The 7,998-nt window shown below is 42.7% G+C and overlaps 1 protein-coding gene across 3 annotated transcripts in view; it reads left to right on the forward strand.

Annotated features, from left to right (window-relative positions):
• smad3b (SMAD family member 3b) overlaps nucleotides 1-7,998 on the forward strand; it is a 123,673-nt gene that overhangs the window by 57,772 nt on the left and 57,903 nt on the right. The window lies entirely within an intron of this gene.

Below are 7,998 nucleotides of genomic sequence, written 5' to 3' on the forward strand. Positions count from 1 at the left end.
GGTTAGGCCCCATTTGGAGTACTGTGTCCAGTTTTGGTCCCCACACCTCAGGAAGGACATACTGGCACTGGAGCGTGTCCAGCGGAGATTCACACGGATGATCCCTGGAATGGTAGGTCTAACATACGAGGAATGGCTGAGGATCCTGGGATTGTACTCATTGGAGTTTAGAAGATTAAGGGGAGATCTAATTGAAACTTACAAGATAATACATGGCTTGGAAAGGGTGGACTTTAGGAAATTGTTTCCGTTAGGCGAGAGAGTAGGACCCCCTTGGACACAGCCTTAGAATTAGAGGGGGTAAATTCAGAACAGAAATGCAGAGACATTTCTTCAGCCAGAGAATGGTGGGCTTGTGGAATTCATTGTCGCAGAGTGCAGTGGAGGCCGGGAAGCTAAATGTCTTCAAGGCAGAGATTGATAAATTCTTGATGTCACAAGAAATGAAGGGCTACGGGGAGAATGCAGGTAAGTGGAGTTGAAATGCCCATCAGCCATGATTGAATGGCGGAGTGAACTCGATGGGCCACTCCTATGTCTTATGGTCTTTAAAATCTAATCTCAACACAAAGGTGACCACAATATCCAGCAAAAAGGGCTGAAATACAAACCCGTACAAACTGAGAACTACGTTTACAGTCTTATGATTTGGAAGGATTTTGAAGATGCCCCCAAAATTGCAGAATTTGTGATTAATCTCCAGGATGCTCAGGTGGCCAAACACTCAGGAGATGAAGACAAAATATTTGTAAAAACTCCTTATTGTTTCCTTGGAATGTCTTTCATAGAATAGATTTAGAATGTTGGAGTTGAAAAGAAAAGTTATGTTTGGGGTCGGGCCAGTGGAAATTGGGAGGTTATGTGCTGAGATTGCTTGGTGAGCATTAAGCAGGGTTGACTATCTTTGCATTCCAACCTTTGGCCATTAGCTTGTATTTCTCTCTTTAATTCAGACAGATTTATTGAATATTTAATTTGGTTCTGCTACAATAGAGTACACTTTTTTTGAAATATTAGAAATTTGGTGCGTTGATAATTTGTGTTTGTTCTAGATGTATTTGAATAGTTTTCTGTTGATTTGGGAAGCACTTCCTGTGCTCTGAATGGCCAACTAGCCTTCTGGTAAAATTTTGTATTGAAGAATTTATTTTTGTCACTTTCTGCCACTTCAGGAAGTACTTCCTATGCTCGCTGCAGTTGACTAAACCTCATTGGTTGTGAATTATTCTGCTGGGCGAGAGTAGTACAGTCAGTGGGTTCTGGTTGATTTTCAAACAACCTGTTTGGACATGTGCTGACACACCTCCAGCACATGTGGAATTTGAACCCTGTCCTTCTGGCTTGGAGGCAGTGACACTGCAATGGTGCCACAAGAGTCCATCTAGTAGGTTCTGTGCAGTAACAAAATGCCCACATCTCCCCTGTCCTTTTCAAAGTTTTCTTAAAACAACTGGAATATTCAGTAGGATAGATAGATATCTGTAAATAATCAGGAGTGAAGTCAGATCCCAGCATTTCAGGCAGAGCAGTGGGAATCTGCCCCCCCCCCCCCCCCCCCCCCAAACACCACCCCACACATGCGCACACTACTAGGATAACATGAGGGTGCTGGGTCAACAGGAAAGTTCCGAACCTTGATTGGTAACTTTTTCTGTCTACTGAAGGCTGTGGATCAAAGGATCCATGCTCTGATTGAATGATAGAGTGAGCATGAGGAGTTGAATGGTCAATTTTGTTTCCATTAAAGAGCCCATTCATTTTGTGGCTCAGGAAGCTGTTGATATGACCTGCGTTCTCCCTATAACCTACTGTAAGAGGATAGAAGGTAGGAGCATGGAGATGTCAAAACAGGTTGCGGTGGTGGTGCTAGAAAGGGAAGGATGGTAATGGGAAATGAAACAAATGGTAGGTCTGAGGGTGGGAGTTGAAAGATGATGTGCTGTCCCTAGAGTTTATATTGAGTTATTGGGATAACATAGTGGCCAAGATTAATGTGCTTGAAGTGGGGATGGGAATAACAACTCTATTATCACTTGCGGTCTTTCAGAATTTGCATCATAACCACTCCTGTTTTTTTGTTTTGGACAGCAGTTGTTGGTGATAATTCTGATATCAAAAGTTCCTCTTGACCAGGCTTTAACTTGTCCTTTACCATATCCTTTTGCCTTGCATCCCTTTGCCCTTTGTGAATCAGAATACTTCAGCAGACTATCATTTGCACAATAGAAAAGTCTCAAGAGTGCCATTAGGTGCAGCCTCCTCTTCCTTTTCTCACCTCATAACCACAGGGTTGTAGAATTTCAAACAGATGTACAGCAGATTATTTTCCAGAAGTGCTCACCATTGGTGGTGAGGCAGTTTGAAAATGAACAATTTCTCAATAAGCAGATGACTGACTGTTTTAGAATATAGTAAATTGCAACTCCAATATGGCAAGCATCTGAACGCATTTCACTGGAATGTTATGAGACAAAAATCAGGGTTAGGGTCATCTAAGGGATAGTGTCTAAAAATGTGATCAGAGGCAGGAGCGTCTTTAAAAGGGGAGAGGGTGGTGGACTTAAATTCTGGGTAACTGAAAGCACAGCCACTGGTGGAGGAATTAGAAATGATCCAGGAGCTAGGCTTTAAGGAGCTTGGGGGATTTCTGTTAGTTGTAGGGCTGATGAGGTTGCAGAAATTGGGAGGAGTGACATGATTCTTTTTGAGGTGGAGCAGAAGAGAAGTGAGAGAGATGAGTGTAAGAATGAGAATTGTATCACAGGCTGCCATTGTTGTAGAAGGGGTTAAGTCTGACTCAGTTAAATGTGAGTATCATTTTTAATATCGTTTTACGGTTTGGATTTCAAAGTAGTGGCAAATGGGCATTGGATACTTTTGTGAAAGTCTTTTTTTCCTAACTTAGACAGTCTTTCTGGAACAGAGACCTTATCCATTATATGTTAGAAAGCAGGGAAAGTTGCATATATTAGCAAAATTTAAGATAGATGGAGTAAACATTGATAGCCATTGGCTGGTTTTCAGTTTAGTATAATCACGGACTGATTTTTGGTTTAGAAAATTCAGCGTCCAAACCAGAAGTATTCAGCTAGTGATCTCTAGGTTTTTAAAAGTGAGAGAGTCTGGGGATCCAAGATGGTGGCGACCCAGCAAGTCTGAGTCTACAGTGCTCCTCCCAAGACCCACCCTCACCACACTCACCAAATCATTTAAAATAGCTGTTTAATTTAATTAGTTGCTTAGTATTAAATTTAAACAATCTAATCTTCAGTAAAAATGACTAAAGGGAAGGGAGCCCCCAGCTCTCGGCAAGCAGGAACCCCTCCCCCAACCTCTCCAGCTGCAGTAGAGGCGTCCGCAGCCGCCCCGGGGGAATTACCTACGGTGGCGAGCCTCATGGAAATCATCTCCAAACTGGATGCGAAGATCAACGCTTTTATTGAAGAATCCCGAAGTCAGTGGGACTCTCTCTCGGCCGCGCTGCAAAAGCACGACCTAGACATTAAGGAAATCGAGCACCGAGTCGGAGGGGCGGAGCTAAAGGCCGCGACCTCAAACTACAGTGCAATCAGCCGTGGATCGGGTCCGGACTCTCGAACAGCGAGTCCAGACCTTAGAGAATCACATTCGAAAAAATATTCATTTGCTGGGCCTTCCCGAACGGGAGGAGGGAAGGCCAGCTTACAGCGTTTCTCGAACAGTGGCTGCCACAGCTTTTAAATCTGGAGGCTGGATCAGGCCAGGTAAGGGTGGAATGGGCCTACCGGATCGCAATACGCAGGCCCGGCTCGAACCAGCGCCCCCGCCCGGTCCTGTTCCGGCTGCAGAGCTATAAGGAGAGGCAGATACTCCCAGAAGCCTCTAGAAATCTTGGAAAAGATTCCCAAGCCATGATTTATAAAGGATCCAAGATCATGTTATTCCAGGACTTTTCCCCAGCTCTGGTCTGAAAGAGGAAGGCATTCGATGAGGCGAAGAAGTGTTTAAGGGTCTTAAATATTCAGTACTCCTTATGCTACCCAGCGACGCTACGCTTTAACCATGAAGGATCCGTGTATAACTTCGGATTGCCGGAAAAGGCTAAGGAATGTTTGGACTCTCTTAGATAAATTGTAAGAGATAACTGATGTTGGTTTGCCCCCCCCATTCCGGTTTATATCCCCCCTTTTCTTTTTATTACCTTACTGTTTAATATTATCTTGGGGGGTGGGGAGAGGGATTTACCGGGGGGTCTAGTTAATATTGGTGGGGGGAGTTGCTTACATTATTCTATTTTACCTCAGTCTTTAGGAGCGGGGTTTTTTTTTAGATTACTTACAGTGTGGAAACAGGCCCTTCGGCCCAACAAGTCCACACCGACCCGCCGAAGCACAACCCACCCATACCCCTACATTTACTCCTTTAACCTAACACTTCACCTGACCCGCACATCTTTGTGACTGTGGGAGGAAACCGGAGCACCCGGAGGAAACCCACGCAGACACGGGGAGAATGTGCAAACTCCACACAGTCAGTCGCCTGAGTCGGGAATTGAACGCGGGTCCCTGGCGCTGTGAGGCAGCAGTGCTAACCACTGTTCCACCGTTGTTTTCCCTTGTTATTTTGTATTATTATATTTAATTATTATTGAGGTTGTAATTTTATAGTTATATATGTTTATACATGGTGTTAACATTACCAAATATATCCAGGTGTTGGTGTGGGTGGAAGGGGGTGGGGGTAGGGTGCTCACTGTTAACTCTAGCTTTGTAGTATATTTAAATTCTCCTCATCCTATTGAGGAGCACCTGGGTCAAGGGTGGGGCACTGGTTGGGAGAGGATACGATGGACCTTTGGAAAGGAAGTGACACCCCCTGGGAACAAGGGGTAAAATCTCCATTTAAATACGTTTTATATTTTTTTTATTATTTAGAAATAGTTTTTTATTATACTGTTGTGAGTGTATTAGAGAGCCTTTATTTTTGTGAATTTTATATGCTCTATGCTCGGGATGTTCTGGATAGGGTTTCCCCTCCCGAGGGGTCTCGGATTTGCCCGGACGATTATGGTTGATCAGTCGGTTAAGTGGTGCACCTGGAATGTCAAGGGGAGTAATTCGCCAGTCAAAAGGAAGAAAATATTATCAAATCTCAAGAAAGAAGGAGTTGATATAGCTCTCCTACAGGAGACACACCTGTTGGATAAAGAACACTTGAAATTACGACAGGGTGGATTTGATCAGGCCTTTTCTTCTTTTAGCTCAAAAAGTAGGGGAGTTGTTATTTTTATTTGGAAGAATTTCCCTTTCAAAATCCTAAATCAGATAAAAGACGAATCTGGACGATATATTCTGATTAAAGCCCTTATAAATGGAGAGGAATATGGGATTTTAAATTTGTACTGCCCCCCGGCACACCCCTTTAAATTTATAATGGAAGCCTTCTCAAAATTGATGGCTCTTGGTGCCCATCGTACAATTATGGGGGGAGACTTTAATTGTATTATGGATCCGGAAATAGATAGGATTCCCAAGAGTACTGCAGGAGTATCTCCCAGATCAAGACACTTGGTGGATCTGAACAAAGAGTTAGGATTAGTAGATGTATGGAGATGTCTTCATCCACAGGGCAGAAATTTCTCTTTTTACTCCAATCCACATAATTGTCATACCCAGAATTGATATGTTTTTTTGTCCCCTCGATTTTTTTTAAATTCCATATCATCCTGTAAAATAGGTAGTATAGCAATTTCCGACCACGCTGCTGTAGAAATGGAAATCAAGGCGAGGAACAACGGGACATGACATCCCCTCGGCATTAGCGTATGGACCCCTTCCTGATGAAAGATAGTAAATTTGTAAAGTACTTCTCTCAAGAATTTAAAACTTTTTTTGAAATTAATTTAGGTACGGCTAGCAACCCATCAATGATGTGGGAGACCATCAAAGCTTACGCACGAGGTTTGATCATCTCCCCAGAAAAGATTAAAGGGAGAACAACAGCGTCTGCTCGAAGCTTGCTTAAAAGCAGCTGAAACAGCATACGCTGCTAGACCTCCTATTATCAAATTGCAAAGGATTACGGCCCTTAGGGCAGCTCTAAACATCACGCTTACCCAAACGGCTAAGAGGGAAATATTATTTGCAAAACAAAGGTTATATGAATTTGGTGACAAACTGGGTAGATACTTAGCATTTCTTTAAAGAAAAAAAAAGGCCCCTCAAACTATCACGTCTATCAAGGAAAGTACGGGTATTTTGACTCATGATCATAAAAGGATTAATGCAATCTTTAGAAAATTTTTTTCTGACTTATATAAATCGCAGGATTGTGAAGACAGGACTCGGAGGATGCAATCATTTTTTAAAAATTTGACCTTTCCGGACCTAACTCCGGAACAGGTATCGGTCTTAAATGCTCCCCTAACAGTCCAAGAAATACTTGATGCAATCAGGCAACTTCAGAGCGGTAAGGCACCTGGCCCAGATGGTTTTCAAGCTGAATTCTATAAAGAATTTACAGGAATATTGACTGGTCCACTTATGGACATGTATAAATACGCATACAGTCAGGGCTGTCTCCCGCCTTCGCTGAAAGAGGCCAATATCTCTCTTATCCTTAAAAAAGGAAAGGATCCAGAAGATTGTGCATCATACTGACCAATATCCTTGCTAAATGTAGATTTTAAAATCCTTTCTAAAACATTAGCATTGAGACTAGAAAGGGTATTGCCACATATCATAAAGGAGGATCAGACGGGGTTTATTAAGGGCCGTAGATCATCCAATAATATTAGAAGGTTTTTGAATATGATTCAAGCCTGCCATCAGGGAAAGATACCAAGAGTAGTAGTCTCATTAGACGCGGTAAAGGCATTCGATAGGGTTGAATGGTCATATTTGTTTTACATATTGGAAAGGTTTGGCGTTGGAAAGGTGTTTACCAAATGGGTCTCAACATTGTATAGTGATCCCAAAGCAGTTGTGGTTACCAATGGATTAGGTTCGGATAGCTTCAGTGTGGGTAGGGGCTGCCGTCAGGGATGTCCTCTCTCGCCACTGTTATTTACGCTAATAATTGAACCACTAGCAGAAGCTATACGGGTTGATCCTAATGTAACGGCCCCGAGGATTGGTACAGGTAAACATAAAATTACCCTTTTATGCAGATGATGATCTTCTATTCCTCAGTAATCCTCTGATGTCCGTACCTCGCTTAATCCAAGTTATTAATACATTTAACGCAGTCTCAGACTATAAAATTAATTTCTCAAAATCAGAGGCTATGCCAATGATTTTGCTATGCCTTGCTATGATACCCCACTTAGTGGACGGATCCCATTTTCCCTTCCGTTGGTCCCTGGAGGGTTTCCTATATTTAGGCATTTTTATTACCCCAGTATTTGGTCAGTTATACAAGGCTAACTTTGTGCATTTACTGGAAAGGATAAGGCAGGACCTCCAGCGATGGGGAGACCTTCCAATTTCCTGGCTGGGTAGAATAGCACTAATTAAAATAAATGTCCTGCCCCATCTCCTATACCCTATGAGAATGCTTCCGGTGATGCTGCCGAGGCTGGCACTACGTAAATTATATGGCTGCTTGGGTTCCTTTATCTGGAATCATAGACGGCCCCTCATTAAGCTGAAGAAGCTACAGCTTCCACAGGCAAGGGGAATTTTGGACTTCCCAGATTTTAGGAAATATCAGTTAAGTTCCCTATTAAGTTACATAGCTGATTGGCTCTTGTCTGATCCACAATTAATCTGGCTGGACATCGAGGCTTCTCAAATAAAATGCCCACTTATTAACCTTTTATTTTCAGACAAGAGGAAAATCATTACGGATCACTCTAAAAACCCTATAATACTAAACACAATTAAAGCTTGGAATATAATGCAGCAAAATGAGGGCAACTCACATAAAACATCCCCCTATGCGCCGATAGTGGGAGCATGGGGATTCCAACCGGAGTTTACAGATGCCACTTTTAAACTCTGGAGATCCAGGGGTATCTCA

The sequence above is a fragment of the Chiloscyllium plagiosum genome, chromosome 36, assembly GCF_004010195.1.
Source record: "Chiloscyllium plagiosum isolate BGI_BamShark_2017 chromosome 36, ASM401019v2, whole genome shotgun sequence".
Classification (NCBI taxonomy): Eukaryota; Metazoa; Chordata; class Chondrichthyes; order Orectolobiformes; family Hemiscylliidae; genus Chiloscyllium; species Chiloscyllium plagiosum.